The sequence below is a fragment of the Saccostrea cucullata genome, unplaced genomic scaffold (genome assembly GCF_032062105.1).
Source record: "Saccostrea cucullata isolate Sc308-1 unplaced genomic scaffold, CSIRO_AGI_Scuc_v1 ctg3883, whole genome shotgun sequence".
NCBI classification, from domain to species: domain Eukaryota; kingdom Metazoa; phylum Mollusca; class Bivalvia; order Ostreida; family Ostreidae; genus Saccostrea; species Saccostrea cuccullata.
Genome location: NW_026939781.1, coordinates 38807 through 57998, shown reverse-complemented (window position 1 = coordinate 57998; position 19192 = coordinate 38807). Strand labels below are relative to the sequence as shown.

General features: G+C 34.1%; 1 protein-coding gene across 1 annotated transcript in view; it reads left to right on the top strand.

Annotated features, from left to right (window-relative positions):
- Positions 1-1051: 1051 nt before the first annotated feature.
- The window catches only part of LOC134253968 (3-oxoacyl-[acyl-carrier-protein] reductase FabG-like), a 43425-nt gene continuing 25284 nt past the window's right edge, over positions 1052-19192 (top strand). The window contains exons 1-2 of the mRNA XM_062736546.1: positions 1052-1137; positions 1236-1368. The gene's annotated coding sequence lies outside the window, so the exon portion shown is untranslated. The remainder of the gene's footprint in view (positions 1138-1235; positions 1369-19192) is intronic.

The window sequence follows — 19192 nt, the reverse complement described above, 5'->3', positions numbered from 1 at the left end:
CTGAGGATGCTTTCACAAAAGTTTCATCTTTCCTGGCCCAGTGGATCTGGAGAAGAAGATTTTTACAGCCCCGTGGGGCTCATGATTTGTATAAACCTGAATCTACACTACCTGAGGTTGCTTCCACGTGAGTTTCATCCTTCCTGCCCCAGTGGTTCTGGAGAAGATTTTTGAAGATTTTACCTATATATTTCGATGTGAAACTTTGATCAGCCATTGTGGCCCCGCCCTACCCCCGGGGGTCATGATTTGAACAAACTTGAATCTACATTACCTGAGGATGCTTCCACATGAGTTTCATTTTTCCTGGCCCAATGGTTCTGGAGAAGTTTTTTAAAAGATGCCATTATTTTTTCATTAATTCCTAATTATCTCCCCTTGGAAGAGGGCTTGGCCCTTCATTTAAACAAACTTAATCCCCTTTACCTAAGGATACTTTGTGCCAAGTTTGGTTGAAATAAGCCCAGTGGGTCTTGAGAAGAAGATGAAATTTTGAAAAGTTTACAACGGCTACAACAACGACAACAACAGACAACAGACAAATTTTGATCAGAAAAGCTCACTTGAGCCTTCAGCTGAGGTGAGCTAAACAGGCGTCAACAGATTACAGTGGAAAAAAAGTACTGCAAGCCTGGTTTAAATTTCATTGTAAACAGCTCGTGGGTTTTCAATAGTTTCTTTTTGTGTGCTGAACAAAGACCAATGAAGACACACCCATATAACTACCGTATAAGTAGAATTTTTAGCGAGGATTTAATTTGGCATTGTAAGCGAGGGTGCCGAGCTCGCCAAAATTAAATATCGCTAAAAATTAATTGCGTTTATTTGTAATAGCCTCTTTAATGTGCATTTTAATATCGCTAAAATAACATCTCGCTAAAAATAATTTTTTAAGGACAAATCGCTAAATTTGCGTCTCGCTAAAATTTCCACTTATACGGTATCAAGCGAACCAATCAGATACCGTTGAATTTTTTAGAGATAAAAGAATTCTTCACCAGTCAATATTCTTCGCTTGAAATGGCAGCATTTGACTGGCTGAAGAAGTAGGTTATGTTCTAAGCATGTCATTGTATAGGGCACTTGATGATAGCTGATCCATGGATGAACATAAGGACAGGGTGTTTCTCATCACAGGTGAGTTATACTAAGACAGAAATTAATTTATGAAATATTAGAATACTTCTCATGGCGGAGGTGCATTTATCATAATATTTACGTGCTGCAGGTTCCAGCTCCGGTATTGGGGAAGGCATTGCTGTCCATCTCGCCAAGACCGGGGCAAGGTTGTCCTTGACCGGAAGAAATAAAGTCAATCTAGAGGCGGTTAAGGATAAATGTGTGACGGAGGGTTTATCGCCTGACAAGGTTACTTACTGAATATTCCTAACATTCTCACCAAGGATTTAGGGTAACCTTTTTAATTAATAAAAGTTTGATTTTTCTATTTAGAATGGTAAGCTGAACTTCACTTGTACTTTAAATGTAACATCCACGGCAAAACAACATGAATTCTTTATGTTTTTACGCTTAAGTTTACAAGAAAGAAAGTTTGATTGAAGGTTTTTTAATCTATTCGTAGAATACTTTCGAAAATTCAGATATTTTGTCAATACGAGGGTCATTAAAAAAATTCGTGGACTTTTGTCCTAATTTTTTTTAACGTCATTTAATATCCAAATTTGGTACACAGATTTTAACAGCAAAATCAAATAATTTGGTTTAAAAATTGGAATATATCTTCATATTTTAAAAAAATATATATATCAAAGATTTAAAACAGCAAAAATGGGATCGCGGAACCATACCTCTAATAATGGGAGCTGTTCAAAACGAAATAATTTTTTAAACATGTTTAAACTAAGTCTTGCCGTATTACGTAAGATTTTATCAGGTTATGCAATATATCACTCCGTTTAAGGTACAACTTTACTCAGATGACTAAAAATTCACTGATAAGAACGAAAAACCACCTATGGCACATTCTACACCTATAATTTTTGTGTTATATTTCAATTTCAAATAACTAGGTCAATGACCTACTTTTCATGCTAGTGGCCCCTAAACATTTCTCGAGAAATACCTCAATTTTTCACTCTATGACCATTTTTTTCTTCACTCACAAAATATCACAAGAAACAAAATTCTTTAAATGATGAAATATTATAGCAATGGAAAGGTGTTGCTTCATAAGAAGAAACGATTAGAGTTTTGGCTATAAACTTGATAATTATTACAGTCCGAATTTCCTCTGTCATACATGTAGTTATATTTTTCCCCATTTTTAATCGAATGTTTAAAAAATCTAACTGATAAGAACTCTAAATCATTTATAGCCTCATATTTCCTTTGTTGTCGTAATTCTCATGGTATTAACACTATATGGGGTCAATGATCAAATTATTGAGATATGTTGCCCGGAATGGTTTTTGTTCATATTTTTTAATTTCTTTATTTAATAGCATTCAGTTATTTGAAATAATTTATGAGCTTTAAGACATATAAAATTTGCAAAATGATGTCTAAAAACACCTGAATCTTTAAATTTTGATTAATATTGCAAGAAATAACAGATTTTGACAAAAATGAAAAATTTAAAATTTAGTCCGAATTATCTCTGCATTACCTTACACTGACTTTTGTTCCTGGACATTTTCTTCAAATAATAAATATGAAATTTTTAAATTGATATTGAGTTAAAACTTCGTAATTTTATCCATTTAGAGCAATTTTTGATTAAACATAATTTCCTTTCTGTTTTCTGAAACCTGAGTAAACGTCATCCTTAATTAAAAGAGTTCTCTGAATACACATTGACTTGATTAAAAAAGTGGAAAAAACACGACAATGGAGGGCACTTAGTAGCAATAAAATTTTGCATTGCATACGGGAAACTTCTTTACCAAACACCGACAATATTGTTCAAGCTATTTGCACAATAGTTAGCAAACTAGGTTTCAGGTGTTATGGACATTCCCACTTAGCCCAAATTCTGCATTCCCTATTCCCATCTAGCCAATATTCGGATTTTCACACCTGAGTGTTTACCTGTGTAAAGTCTGTTTTAAGCTAATTACCTGTAATATTTACCTGTGGTGTGTAAGTTGAATATCAAAATACAGTACCGACCGTACACAACCTAACAGAAAGCGAACCTGGAGCGGACCCCGGGTTCGCTCTCTAGGTCCGCTTTGGGTTCGCTCGGGGTCCAATAGGGCTGACCCCGAGCGAAACCGGAGCGCACCCACAGCGAACCCGAAGCGGACCTCGAGCGTACCCGAAGCGGACCCAGAGAGCGAACCCCAAATTCAGTAGCAGTCCCAGAGAGTGAACGCGCGCTCGGTATTTCTTCACAGAGCTGTCAATCAGTATAAGCGATTAACCAATCAGCGCGTCAACCAATCAAAATAGCATATTGATCTGTCGATTGGGATAAAAGATCGGACGTGTTGATTTAATTCAATATAAATCCAAACATTGTACATACAAACAAAACGTGTAAAGTTAAAGTGTAAATCTATTATGATAATAAAGATATTATATTATTTTTATTTATCTTAATTCTCCTGTTTTTATTTTATATTTTATATATTCATTTTCTTTTTTTTTATTAAAGCAATTAATAAATCATATATTTTAATTTTCCACGTAGAATGATACATGAATATTTACGTATTTATTAGGTCTTTCCACAGAATATTAGGTCTTTCCACCTTTCTGTGGAAAGACCTATTGAAATGCTTATGTTTATTAAGGTCTTTCGTCTTCACGGAAGACCTTATAGTGATTCTACTGTTTTTTTATTATTCTTATTTTTTAGACAAATATTGTGCACGAGATATCTGGAGAACTATTCATCGGTTTTCAGGAATGATGCGCTCTTATATGCCATTGTTACATTTGGAAGAATTTTGGAACAAGTTGCTTACGGGACAAACACCACCAAATGTTTTCCCATAGACTTCCATACAAACTTTAGCCCCTCTCACTGATACATATATTGAATTTCGGGCAAATGACCTTTTTGTCGTGAAAGTTCGAGATATTGGAAAACAAAAAATGCCAGAAAAAATATACCGTGCCGTTGCACTTTTACTTTCAATTTCCATTTGTTTACAACTAGGTGTGTTGACACCAAATGAAAATGTCTAACCAAAGTGCATCCCTCCCTTCCAATTTTTACCTGTAACTCCTATATACCTCAAAGAAACCCAAGTCTTGATATGAGATTTTTATCAACTTTATTTCACTTGTCAAATACATAACAAGTCTTTTCTCTTATTGACCAATCACGCGCCAGCTAGCATTTTCTCCTCCGCACAACTTTGGGTGTCCAAAATGTCTGCGCCCATGTATTTGTTTATGTAGGGGTTTTTCCTACGGTTCTAAGTTATGGCCATTTTTCTGATTTTAAAATGAATTTTGTCAGTTCGAGATCTAAAGAACTGCTAAAGATATGAACTGGAGACTAACCGGAGAAGATAGGGCATGACTACTAAACGTTCGGAATGTCCTTTTCGTGTGTCGTCAGTACTTCCGGTCGCTACCGGAAGCGAATATAAAAAATCAAAATTTTCAACTTTTTTGTTTTGCGATAAATTTCTTTGATATTTATAGGGTTATAAGTGACTCTTTTCAGAATGCAGAATATGTCATTTGTCTTAGAATCAAAAAAGGCAATCTCGAGATATTCGCATTTAAAAACTTGAAGCGGCGTTCCCGATAGTGTAATGGTTAGCGCGTTGGATTTTCACGCGGGCGACCGGGTTCGATCCCCCGTGTGACCAAATTTTTTTATGACTTTTTCAGCTAGATTTTTCGTTTTTATTTCAGAATCGGACGGAAGACCTCTCGTTGCTCGCTACGAGATCGTTTCTAGTTATCATTCTATTTCTCACCTTAGCTTTTGAAACCGTAAGACTTGTAGAAAAAGTTTTTAGTTGTTGATACTGGATATTTAAAGTTATTCCGACAAATCACCCCCTATGTTAGAACTTTGACCCCTTATGCAGTTATTACCCCTTTCACTGTAAAGCTTGTGATCGCTCCACCTCAGAAACCGTAAAAAGTAGAGGTACAAAACCTTCACCAATGTCTTCAACTAAGAGCCTGGCCCACGAAGGGTCAAAATATGCCCTGTAAAATGGTCAAAATTAAACTGAAATTTTGGCCAAAAATTTTTTGCTTAAAAGGTAGTCTAGGTATTGTAGTTTATTAAAGTGGAAAAAATCTTGGAGTTCCATACTTGTATACCTGAGATCTATAGCCCCAAAATCGTAGAAAATCAGGAATTTGCTTGATTTATCACATTTTGGGGGCTAAATAGTCAAATTTTACATAGAGCACAGGCCTGCCCCAAATTTATTTGGGGTTCAGTTTAAAACTAACATCAAAAGGTTTCTATTCATGAAAAAAATTTTGTGGGGCAGAAGTGTGCTCATAACTTAAAAAGAACATTTCCACAAAAATCCGAATTTCCTCAGTTTTAACCCTTTTGCCCCTTGTAAATTATATGGTTATAGATTTTGTTAGAATATTACACATTTTCACAAAAAGTATCATACTACGATTTTTTCAGTTGTTCACTAACACTTTAGTAGGTGTATAGGTCCACTATTTAATTTTTTTTTTGGGGGGGGGGGGGGGCAGTTTACTTTGATTAGTTGATCCCACAGGAGGTAAACAAATATCTTCGGACTTTTCTTTGAAGTCATGCGTATAAAACGTATGTATCATGTATCAGCAAAAGAAAAGAATACATTAAAATATACTAAATAAGAGCTACAGAACTTTTAAAAACCATTAATTTTGAAGTTGTGTACAAATACTGAATGTATTCAAAGTCATATTCGCTATTGACGTATTGTTATTGTTTGGCATTGCTCAGTAAAATGGACAACACAAAATACGCACGTACATGTATAATTATAACACGTAAAATTCTACATCTTCATCCTTAATTAAAACCATGGCTTTTCCTTAAACCATGTTTGTATACATTGATATATCAGCCTATTCGAACTAATCAGGAAGATATGGTCTACAGCAGGTGAGAAGTGAAAGTAAAGTTTTCACTAAATACCAGAAACGACATAAAACGTTTTATGAAATAAATAGCCTAAAGACACATTAATTTTTTTCTTTTTTAAATTAATACTCATAGTGATTACATGTAGCTTTTGGGTTAATTCTTCAAGGAAAGCAAATCCTCTTTTTTCAGGCATTATTAGAGCTATGAAGGTCCTAGGAAGAAATATTGGGGGTGGGGGTTGCAGCCACGAACCCAAAAAAAATTCCAGGACTAGCAGGAATAAAGAACGTAAACGTATAATGTTTAGGGGATAAAGCCGCAATTTATCAATATTTATCTATCTTTCAGTGTTAATTGGCAATAGTAAGGCATACAACACCCTAGTTCAGAAAATCTGGTCTTTAAATATATCTTTTACACTTACTTAAAATTACTACTGTATACAGGGTTATTTTCGCCCCGTTTAATTTTCGCCCTTTCACACTTGCAAACCATTTTGCCCCGTTTTGAATTCGCCCAGTTATAGTTTTATTAAGGAAATTATACTGTATTATTTCATTTCGCCCCGTTTTAAATTCGCCCAAATGAGGGTAGGGCAAAAGGGGCGGAAATAAAACGGGGGCAAAAATTTCCCTGTATACAGTATGTCAAGTTCAGAGCCCCCTTCCTCCCCTTCGACGGTACAAGGCGGACGACTTGAATACAAAACCGTTTCTTCTTCCTGTTTTTTTTTTTTGGGGGGGGGGGTGTTCCAGCCTGCACAAGTACTGATTGATTGTTATGTAACACTCTGGTTGAAAAGAAAACTTACTAAAATAAAATTAAAGTTTCCCTAAGATTTTTCACTTGGTCTGATTCCCGTGAGATATTGCATTTGATTTGTTCATCTATTGTTTAGTATTACAAGGAAGGGGGTGTTGATTGGAGATAGGAATATATACTGACACGCAAAAGAAACGCAACAAGCAGTAATTTACAAATGTTTGATTTTTTATCTTATGATTTTCAAAAGCGAACAAAGTAAGGCTAAATTCATTTTTCAGAACATCAGAGATTTGATAAAAATGTTAAATGTTTTGATCTGTTTACTTTACTAAGTAAAATATGACTGTTAAAACACCCCCCTCCCAGCCATTCAAGTAAAACGTGCAAGAATGCCCTAAACAACAATTGCAGCTTAATTTCTACGAAACAATAGGTTCATTAATATCGAAATCTCAGCGAAGGAATTATTCTTTGACATTTTTAAATGCCCGTTTTTCAGATAATTAGGTCGAATTTTCTCTAACTTAGAGCAGTGTAGTCACCCTTGGACTTCCGGTACAAGTACTATCCTTAATGCATATGATACGTAAGACCTTGTTGAGGCAAAATGTAGTGAAATTGCGCATCAGCAACTCTCCATCACCTTTACATTGAAAATTTCCAGCTAAAGCAATGAACATGCGTACATAAGCCATTTTCAAGTAGCCTTAGCATTGTTTCGGGAAACGAAAGTAGAGTTTATTTTTTGAAATATTGCTGCATTACTTATGACAAACAGTAAAAAACCTTTAAAACTCCAAAATATTGCCAAATGTTTAGCAAAACATGCAATTTTTTATTTCTGTTTAGCAGACTAAAACTTGACTTCCGGTTATGGTATGGAAATCGTTCAACCGTTAATTTAATGATGTTCACCAAACTGAGTATATTCATAATTTTAAGGTACAGAATTCTTTACTTTACATAATTATTTCCCCCTAAAATAGGGTGTTGCGTTTCTTTTGCGTGTCAGTATACGTATCTAGCTGCCATGTGAGAAATAAAATGCTATTTCTTTGTACAGTACTACTTCTAGACTTTGATGAAATGCATGTGCATATCTAATTTTCTGTACACTAATTTTCACCAAATTCAAGGTTTAATATTTAATGGGGGCAAAATTATTTACTGTTTTATTGTTTTATAATAGAGGTGTCCAAGGCTAGGACAATCCCCACTTTGAGACAAAAATAAAATTTTTCAACTCTTAGTGTAAGAATTCATGTTAAGACCTTTTTCAATAATTGCCTTGTCAGAGTCATCTTTTACATATCTGCCTCTTTTAGTTTATTAAATAACTTACTGATTATATAATTTCATTTTTCACTTAGGTTTGTTTTAAGATGTGTGAGAAGAACTCTCACAAGATTCGAACTCTATCCAAAGCTCAAGGCTGGGCATAATACCGAATCCGTTTTTTCTCTTAACCTGAACATGTTAACCACTACGTTACGAGGGCTTTTTGTCATCAATGTATGATAGAGTGCTTTAGGTAAATCGTGTACTGTGTTGTTGAATTAAATATCTTTCCATGTATCGCTTTTTATATTGAATGGTTTCGGACTCCATTTTTTGAAATGTAAAATAGATTTTACATTTACTTTTCGATCTTTTAAAATTTAATGTGGAATGGAGACCTGACCCATTTATATTAAAAAAACAATTTATACCCATTTCCGGTAAATATGCGTAACTGCATGTCAACTTAAAAAAATATCAATTAAGTCATGCAATGAAATAAATGAATAAAACGTGTTAAAGATGACATAACTGACAACATAATTTAAAAAAAAATAAAACTTTTCCGTGAATTTTGGAAATTGAGAAACATAATTTCTTGGAGCGGGAGATTGTTCTCGCCTTTTACACCCTCTTTCTTTTATAAGGCATTTGCAGATTGAATTAATAGGTATAATTTCAGATTCAGTCATTTTTTTAATAGAAGTTTATGCCTTTGTCTTCCAAGAAGATGTATGAACATGCTTAACTTTGGTTTCATCATGCTTCTTTTCCAAATATATACCTAGTCTTGAAAATGGTTTAGCCCCCCACTTTCCACAGGCACGTCGCAGTATTGTTAAAAAATGAGGAAAGGGGTCGTGTTTGAAAAAAAAAGGCACTGAAGTTCGAACTCCCCCCCCCCCCCCCCCCCCCTCTCCCCCCTACGGAATAGGACTTTCGTCTTTGGGAAACTGACTTTTTCCTTTTTTTTTTTTTGCTTGTCAGGTTTTTTTTAAAGGTATTATACCCCCAACCCCCTTTAATTTGCTTCCGACACCAATATGTCTTTATAAATAAAGGCCTCTTAATACAAAGAGAGGCATATAGGAAAAGTAAAACTTTCGGCTTATTACAAGTTAATGATTTTTCTAGCTCATCATACTCAAAGGTGTGTTGTAATCTTAGTAAAGCCTTTATCATAACAGTCCACAATAATGAAATTGTGGTGTATCGTAAAATAAATGTCCGGTAATGTCTGGCAACTTTTAGTGATCTTGTAAATTTTTTACATTAATTTTGTTAATTTCTGAACAGCGTAACTTGGGACATCACCTATGATGATGACTGTCAAGTCCCAGATTCTTTTATGCGAATATTCAGAGGGTTTAATGTTGAAAATGATGGCTTAATGGTTATTAACAATATTGTATCTGTTGATGATGGTGTTTCTTGTGGTAGAAAAGGATTAAGAGTTTATTTTCTTAACAATATAGCGAATGTTTCGGCAAAACTGCTTACAAGAATATCTTTTTGCAATCAAAATTCCGTGCAAATTGAATTCAACCAGAGTTGCAAAATTACTTTAAACAAATGAATACTGATTGTTATGAATGGGGTGCAAGCGCACTCTCATAGATGACTTATTTGGAAATAAATCCCGTTATCTTATTTTATATTTGTCCGTAACAGAGTAGGGCGGGTTCAATATTATTTTGCCTAGTTTTGATACGTATATTTTTATTAAGATGCTGCTCATGGCTAAAAAGGTTAAACACTGGCAAATTCCTGCATTAAATGAAAGTTAGAGGAAGCCACCCACCTCTAACGGAATAGAACTATTTGAGGAGGTGTAGTCACAGGGGCCAGTGATTACTAGTATATTTACTTTTTATGTATTAACTATATAAATATATATTTATAGTGAAGAGGTGAAATCAAACATAGTATTACCGACCCCTGTGGACGCAGTTTATCAGGAGGATCGTTGCTGCATGTTAATTTTTTGTGGAGATTTTCTCCTCCACCCCCAACCCAAACTTATACATTCAAAAACATTGCTATTGGGCCTTGCATTGTTAGAATCGCACAAAATATAACAGGCAACGTACTTTTCTATTAAACTGATAATGTCATACCTGGTAGTCAGTTATCCATTATCAAGTCATTTCTTTGCTTACAATAATATATTTTTTTTTGTCCTATATGACGTTACGTCACGTTATACCAATTATGACGTTCCGTTCACAATTTCCTAGTAAAACAATACCATACTGCAAACTCTCTTAAAGAAAAAGTAAAATAGATATCAAAAAAAGGAAAAAAGCTCCATAAAGCTCGAAGTCTATACTATCTATTATGAAAATTTCATTAATTTTTTATATGAGGCATTTTTGGACCATTCGTGGGCTTAACTCTTTAAGAGACTTTTTAACCTATTCATTGCTAAAGTTTTCTTTGACCCCTTCAATGAGTTACTGCCCCCGAAAGTTTATAAATTTTATGAAAAAAAATAAAAATTTTCAAAACGAGAAGTCGTAGATACATGGGACCAACTGCATAAGAATAATTGACCTTTGACCTTCAAATTCATTTCAAGGTCAAAGGTCAAGGTCATTCCAAATATAAGATAGTTTCTTTTAATGGCTCTTATGTCCTTAAACATATACTGTCTATATTCTGTCTTTGATATGTACCCTTAAAACTCTTTCGGAGATTTCATTTTTGTCCCCTCAGATTGTACCTTTCAAAAGTTATTGACCATTGTGCTAAAAACTTTGTTATCGCCACCCCCTCCGAAACTGTAGACCGTAGAGACACCAAACCTTCACTAATGTCTTAAGGGTTTTTAGGCCTAACTTCATTGTATAAGTGCGAAAGAATTTGATGACCCCTTATATGAGTTATTGCCCTTTAACTTCTTTGTACTTACTATTAACCCTTATAAATTGTATTCTATAAGTCGTAGAAGCATGGGGTCAATTGCATTGTGACCCTTGACCTTAAACATGTTTCAAGGTCAAAGGTCAAGGTCATTCCATTTTTTATTTTCCTTTTTTTCTATGCTTTAAGACAATTTTGGTTTCTTTTTTATGGAATTTAATTTCAAGGAGTCAGATATAAAACAAATTTGAAATTCAAAGAAGGTGGAAAGACCTTTCATTGTTCTGTGAACAATAAGTTTCCTAGTTTTATTTTTTTTTTTTTTCATTCTAATTAAAATCATACTCGATCGTAAAAAAGATATGATTTTTTTTAAGATGTCCTAGAAAATATTTATTTCGAACTTTTATTGTGTGACTACTATGAATGAAATCTAAATATTATATCACTGTACAAAAGGTTAATGTAATTTATAGATGCGATGTCATAATTCACGTGTCTGGCAAAGATTTAAACTACGATTTTCAAAACTTTAGGAATAACAAATATAATCTTAAAGTAGATAACGCATGACTTTAAGAGGCATTTTGTTTAGATGCTAACTTCAGTATCACTTGCACACCATTCGATACATTTAAATTAATTCAACACCTTTTTCTTCCTCTTCTGTTTTTGTTTTCACGTTATAACTTAAGAAAAATAAATGCCTAATAAACTGCTGTCAAATACATGTAACTTTGAATTTCTCGGGATCGAAATTCCGAGATCGGAGAAATCAAGGAAATCAATTATACATGTAAATCTAAGTCGTGTGTACAATTGAATTTTTGAAAATTTACATGTATCAATGTTCTCCAAAATGTCACTGCTTACATGTACAGTGTACGATCAACGCATAAACAACAATGATCGATCCACAATTCCATTACTGTATCGGAATATACAAGGGGCGGGGTCCGCTTCACGCATCAGTGCGTAAAGCAGTCCCAGAAAGCAAACGCCGGGTTCGCTCTAGCGGACCCAGAGCTGACCCCGAGCGAACGCAGAGCGAACCCAGAGCGCACCCAAAGCGCACCCAGAGCGGTCCCAAAATTTCTGAAAGCGAACCTGAAGCGGACCCCGAGCGAACCCGGGAAGCGAACCTGGGGTCCGCTTTAGGTTCGCTCTGGTGTTAGGTTGTGTCCGTTCGGTAGTGTGCATATCATAAATATTTGTTTTATCAATATTAATTTATCAGATTCTACATAATATTACATAATGTTGAAAAAAAAACCATCCCTTAACAGAGAGATAAATATTATTGACAGTTCATAATAATTATTGCATGTATTTGAATTCTTACTTGTCTAATAATTTACAATAAAGAGATAGGTAGATTGAAAAAAAAATAGATTAACTTAATATTTGAACTAATTAGGAATTACATATAGTAGAAAAATTATATCGATGATTAAAATAAAGAGGTTGTGATTGTGCTTGTATACGTATGTGCATATTTACTTATTGGAAAATTTTTTACGCATGCCTTAAATTAGAATTACCTATGATTTGTTAAACGTCTGATAAGAATTAGCTTATATTACAAACAAAAAAGTTATAAGGATAGAAGACACATATTTTCTTCAGGTAACATTTTGTAAAATTTTTATAATACATGTATTATCGCAGTTATAACAGTTTTGTACTGGTAATAAATAAAGTGTCCATGCAAAACTGATATTAAATTCTTGATGAGAAGGATATGGAAATAACGAACAGTATTCAATCTCAAACTCCATAAACAATAAAAAACAAGAGCAAAGCAAACACAGACCTCCGAAACATCAGAGGTTGGATCAGGTGCCATGGAGGAGTGAGCATCCCCTGCTGACCGGTCACACCCGCAGTGTGCTCATTGTCATGATCATGAATTAACGGGAGAATCCGTCGTCAATTCAGTGTATAAATAATGGACTAAAAATAAGTATGAAAAACGTCAGTCAGCATTTGACTCAATGATAAATTGTATTTCCTGACAAAGTCATTGTATCAACCATAGAACTTTCGAAATGATGACTTTAAACGAGACTGCTGATATTCTTGTTTCATCAACTTGTTTGTCAATAATTTACTTCTTTTTGAATTTGTACATACTAATACGTAGAGTATGCTCTTGCGTATCGAATCAATTGAGATATATACACTCCGCATGCAGTACATGAAGGTATATTGCTGCATAAGTAAGGAAGGTTGACGATAGAAAAGTTATAGTCATCACGTTTATCATATAGCTTGTTTGTTAGATTACAATTCACGTCTTTTTCAAGAAACATATCGAAGCATGAAACTGATGTATCAGACTCTGTGTGATTTCTTTTATCTCAAGCTCTCCTGGATATATCGTTTCGACGTAGGAATGGAAATTACCATTGATAATTGACAATACGTCGTCGATATATATGAAGGTCGAGTTGAAGGCCACAGCAAGTTTTTTCTTCTTTTCACATATAAGATTTTAGACAAATTTTGTTTCATAAGAATAAAAAATTGGATCTTCTAATAACGAGGTGCAATTGGTTCCTATGGGAATTCCAACAGATTGTTGGGAGACCTGGTCTCCAAAATCCACATAGATTTGTTAATCAGAAACTCAAGCATCTTCTTGATATCTACTTCAGAGTACTTGTGTGTGCAATCAGAATCTTTTTAACAAAATAATTTTGCAAAATGACTAATGACCAGGTACACATGTAAGTAAATTTCCGAGTTCCATTTTTATTGAAAAAGCAGCTGTCAATGATATCCTAGATTTTAATTTATCGTAGGGAATGGTTGTGTATAAAGTTGAAAAGTCGTAAGTTTTTAAGCTGTTGATTTTGATAAAATCTTGTGACTTCAAATTGTCCAAATGTTCTTTTGAATTTTTTAGTATCCACATCTGATTAACACCACTTCTTGAATGTGTGGTTGCACAAAATTAAAGTATAGTTTATGAACAAGGATTTTTCAGAAAAATGTTTATGTAAATTAATTCAGAAAAAAAAACTTGTCAATAATCTTTAAACTTTTGGCATGCATTTTATGCATCAAAGAAGAATTCGTTGCTCAAAGCATATACATGTATATAAAAAAAAAAAGGATGATAAAATAGGTAATTTTCTAAATATATCTTGCTTTAACATATTTTTCAAACAAAACAGAACAGTCTTGTGCATGTATATTGGTATTTATTTGTATTAATTCTTTTTGAAAATGAACACTTATGCACATTAAAACATATCAACTAAAAGACTAAGATTAAAAAAAAACATATCATTCACCATTTACAAATTAAAAAAAAACTAAGGAAAGAACTTATTTTCATTTATTCATTTTTAATTTAACGAAATAAATTCGATTTAAAATTATGAATTTAATCAATTCAAATTTTAAAATCCTCAAATATTATCTAAACTATTAATTTCATTTACCATTCATTTATTTATCAATTTTAAATCAAACTTCTAGTTTTTTAAATAAATGATAAATGAAATTAATAGTTTAGATTATATTTGAGGATTTTATCATTGATTTATCAGAATTAAAGGATATTTTAACCTTTTTCCGGTGGTTAACTTAAAACAGACTTTAGGTCATCTGTAATTAATTTCTTTTGTTCTCTCCCTCATACCTGTGCACCATTCCCACTTAGCCAATATCAGTAACCTGTGTCAATTTCAGAATTTTGGCTTTAGTGGGAAGACAACAGTAAAAAAAAGGCAAAAAAAAGAGAAAAAAAAAAACAGACGATGGAGGACGTCACAGTGCACTGAGTAGCGATAAAATTTTCGGAAAACTTCTTTGCCAAACTTTAAAAACTGTATAAACCAGGGTATGTATGAAAAATAAGCCGTGTATTTGTATAATATGGAATATACTATTTTTGAGTGGTGGCAAGTTTGAATTGGAAGATGGATGGTCTGCAAATAAACAGGCTTTAGTTAAAAAAAATATTAAAAGAGTTAGGAACGAGTAATTTTTAAAAACTGTTTATAGCGTTACAATGCTAGTTAACCTTGTTCAGTGGTAACAAATTAAAATGCTTAATTTTTTTTTTTTCAAAAGGTGACATGTAAAGTTACATAATAAGATTTTTAGTCACATTCACACAAACATTCACACTTCCTCTTTGATTTTAGATAAGAATGAAATTTAAAATAAAATAGTATCCCATTCACAAAAAATTTAAAGTTGGTGTTTTAATAAATGTTTATAACTCAAAATTATTAATTCATAGTGACCATAGATTTTCAAAATTGTTCATTGTAAATTTTTGAATTGATATGCATTTTTCTACTTTGTACTTAAAAGTTAAGTGATGTAGCAGCCCAGTAATCATAGACATTTTGTTCTGCTTTAAACAGGAAAAGATATATTGCTTTGTATAAAAAATAATGAAATTTTTCACACTATTATAATTAAAACAAGCTAATTCAAAGAATTTGTGTCCCCCGCTTAGGGAAAAAGTAAACCACGCGCAAGGGGGGGGGGGGGGGGGGTCGGGTCCCTTGACTGAATTTGTAGAATTATTAAATGTATACATGTATACTGAAGCAAATAAAATATGCCTATATGGATATAAAGGTTTGATTGATTATTCTTTTTTATGTGTGTAAAGGATTCTTTTAATATGGAATATTTATCACACTGTTATGATGATTTTATGTGTTTGTAAAAGCCAGACCTCAAAAATTTTTCATTTCACATGCTGAATACTATCATTTAGTAAAAAAAAGCATTTTGAAAAAAAAAATTGGATTTTCCGGGATGCGAACCCTAGCCCTCTTACATTTGAAGCGAGAGACAAACCCACTAGACCACAGAGTCGCGTTATCGTGAGGTAAATTATATATACATTAAGTCGAATACATGTACAGTGTATATATTCACGTTCGATACGTTGTCAAAATTTAACACGATGCATGATATCTAATTTAACCTTTATGAAACAGTTCTAATAGATGAAATAAGAACATAAAGTCCACCAAAAACCTGTTTTATACGTAACAACTCTCCTCATGCCCCTGTGCTAAAAATAGCAACATGTAATACAATCAATACTAATTAAATAAACGGGGTGGGACACTTTGAGAGGGGTGAGAGAGGTCTTAGGGACTTTTGGTATAAAATTACATTGCAAAAGCTCAAAATCCTCTTGAAATATCGCCCGCAAAGGATAGTGTTACACACAGACAGAATGTATAAATTTACGACCTTGAACTTTGACCTTTTGACCTCAAAATCAAAAGGGGTCTTTCTTAGGCCACAGGGAGTTGTTATGTAAAATTTCATTGCAAAGCTCAAAAGGTTCTCGAGATATCGCGCGGAAACGAAAGTGTTATAACAGAGAGAATTTGCGAATTTATTACCTTGACCTTTGACATTTTGACCTCAAAATCAATAGGGGTCTTCTTTATTCCATTGGGAGTTGCTATGCAAAGTTTCATTGCAAAAGCTCAAAGGGTTCTTGAGATATCGTGTGGAAACGAAAGCGTTACAGACAGACAGAAAGACGGACGGACGGACAGACGGACAGACCATAATTAATATCCCCCACTTTTCAAGCGGGGGACAAAAATGGCGTTTCACCTAAAATAATATAGACCCTTTTCCTGTGACATATTCAGCCTAGGAGTTATTCCCCTTAGCCACCATCTTGTAGAGCAAAGTAGTGAATCTACCTCTTTGAGCAACCAATTTTAAAAGTGCATGCAAGAAATATATGGGAGGAAGTGTTTATAATCTTATATTCATGAATTAATAGATGCTTTAACTTTATATTCATAAGAAAAATTGCATTATCCTTACCTCAGTAACCAGTATCTCAAATTGAACTTGTTTTAATAATGAAGGGATCTGGGAATGTTGCACTACAATATGGCGGCTACGGGGAATAACAAAATGTGTCATTGGAAAAGGGTCTATTGCATGTGTTAAATCCAACTCTTTTAGAAGTTTTTGTAAATATGTGCATGCTAAGATTACTCCATAGTGGAGAAATTTTTGTACAATTTAAAAATCTTGGTTGTATTGTTTCTATATTCTAATTACAAAATTTATACTGATCATCAGATAAAATACTTATTTTCTTTAAATAATATTTCACTGGAAGGATTTTATGAAGGATTCTATACTATATGCATTGAACAGAATGGCCATAGTTGTTTTAAAACAAACCTTAAAACATCTTGAAGACAAATATTAGACTCTAAAAACACTGATAGTTCCTGGTTCCATCTAAATATTGATGTAGGAATGATATTACTATTCAAATATCTATAAATCAATTTATTATACTTTCATGTTAAATACTAAAATCTGATTGGTTTAGACGCAGTTAACAATCCGTTCGATTACCCTGAGCCTTAGCAACACACGTGCCAACGGGTAACACAACGGTAATGCCACATGCGTGGAAATTATGCGCGTACAGTTCACCGTAGAATTTTCAAAACGTCAGTTGCGCGTTTGAAAGAACCGGAATTAACTTGACGTCAATAAAAGCTTGCGTCCGATATAGCTTACTTGAAAACAACAAACGACAGACGATACATGCTTGTGAGTGTAGGAAACATGCTTGCGAGCCAGAAATAACGAAATTTTATATGATAAATGACTCTAATTCGAGTATCAAACAAACAATAAGGAGATTAGTTAACCGGTGAGTGTGAAAGCTTTCTATACATGAACGTAAAGACGATCGACGTTTTTTTTTTTTTTTTTTTTTTTTTTTTTGCTGACGTCCTAAATCAATAAGACATTCAGTATAATGAAATAAATGCAGAAGGATAAAACGTACGCTGAAATAGGACCTGGGGTCCCCCGCAAATAGTTCGTCATTTTGCGTAGTAATAAAACATTCTAGGAACTCTCCAGGCATTAAAGGCACAAAAGTAAATTCATCGATATCATCAATACGGAGACCTCAGGTCACCTTATATATTAATTGAATTTTATATGATAGACAATTTTCTTTGTCTTACTCCAAAATAATCATATTTATAACTTTATAAAGATCAACTTTCTAATATATTTATTAGCAGAAACGAGAAAATAATAAAGGGTGACCAGAGGTAACCTAATATTTTACATCATTGATCAATAGGGGGACCAAAGATCACCTTACATTGTACATACCTTATATCGTACATCATTTGGGGGACCAGAGGTCACCCTATAATGTACATCAGTAGGGGGACTACAGGTAACCTAATATTGTACTGTACATAAGTAGAGGGACCAGAGGACACCTTATATTGTTCATCAGTAGGGAGACCAGAGGGCACCTTATATTGTGCATCAGTGGGGGGGGGGGGGGGGGGCACCTTATACTATACATTAGTAGGGGGACCAGTGGACACCATATATTGTACATCAATACGGGGACCAGAGGTCACCCGATATTTTACATTAATACGGGGACTTTTGGTCACCTATTATTGTACTGTACATCAGTAGAGAGACCAGAGGTCACCTTATATTGCACATCAGTAGTAAAACCAGAAGTCATCGTATATTGTACATCAGTAGAAGGACCAGAGGTCACTTTATATTGTACGGGGACTAGTGGTCACCTAATATTGTACTGTACATCTGTAGCGGGACCAGAGGACACCTTATATTTTACATTAGTAGTAGGACCAGGGGTCATCTTATATTGTACATCAGCAGAAGGACTTGAAGTCCTCTCTTGTATATAAGTAGGGGGACCAGAGGACACCTTATACTATACATCTGTAGGGGGACCAGAGGACACCTTATATTGTACATCAGTGGGGGAAAAGGGGTCACCTTTTATTGTACATCAGCAGGGGGACCAGAGGACACCTTATTTTGTACATCATTACAGGGACCAGAGGTCACCTGATATTTTACATTAATACGGGGGCTAGTGGTCACCTTATATTGTACTGTGCATCAGTAGAGGGGCCAGAGGTCACCTTATATTGTACACCAATAAGGGAACCCGAGGACACCTTATATTGTACATCAGTAGGGGGACCAGAGGACACCTTATATTGTACATTAGTAGGGGGACCAGAGGTCACCTTATATTGTACATCAGTAGGAGAAACAGAGCTCACCTTATATTGAATATCAGTACGGGGAACCAGAGGTCACTTTATATTGTACATAAGTAGGGGGACCAGAGGTCACCTTAGATTAAACATCAGAAGGATGACCAGAAGTTACATATGTACATCAGCAGGGGTACCTTAGGTCACCTTTTATTGTACA